The following is a 691-nucleotide window of genomic DNA, read 5'->3' on the forward strand; positions in this document are numbered from 1 at the left end:
GCCTGGTACTCTGCTGGCGCCCCTGGTAGTCCGAGCCGTAGCCCTGGTACTCTGCCTGGCGCCCCTGGTAGTCCGAGCCGTAGCCCTGGTACTCTGACTGGCGCCCTGGTAGTCCGAGCCGTAGCCCTGGTACTCTGACTGGCGCCCCTGGTAGTCCGAACCGTAGCCCTGGTGCACCGTTCGGCGGCCCTGGTAGACCGGGCTGTAGACATGGTACACCGTTCGGCAGCCCTGGCACTCTGGCTTGCGCCCCTGGTGGCCTGCCTCGTGGCCCTGGTACTCTGCCCGGTGAAAGGACTCGGATGACTCCCCGGTTGGATGAGCTACGGTGTGAAGCGCAAAGCGGCGCCCAGAGGCCCCTGTCACCTCTGGGAGTCAACTGTGAGGTAGAGAGTCGTGGGCTTGACTCGGGTGGGGCACCCAAAAGCACCTCGCCCAGCCCGGGAGAGCCACCCTGGCCGGGTAAAGCGGCGCCCAGAGGCCCCTGTCACCTCTGGGAGTCAAGCTGTGGAAGTAGAGTCGTGGGCTTGACTCTGGTGGGCACCCAAAAGCACCTCGCCCAGCCCGGGGAGAGCCACCCTGGCCGGTAAAGCGGCCCAGAGGCCCCTGTCACCTCTGGGAGTCGAGCTGTGGAAGTAGAGAGTCGTGGGCTTGACTCTGGTGGGGCACCCAAAAGCACCTCGCCCAGCCC

Source organism: Micropterus salmoides, unplaced genomic scaffold, assembly GCF_014851395.1.
Source record: "Micropterus salmoides isolate LMB-PRFRI ecotype aquatic unplaced genomic scaffold, ASM1485139v1 Ms_hic_scaffold_2, whole genome shotgun sequence".
NCBI lineage: Eukaryota > Metazoa > Chordata > Actinopteri > Centrarchiformes > Centrarchidae > Micropterus > Micropterus salmoides.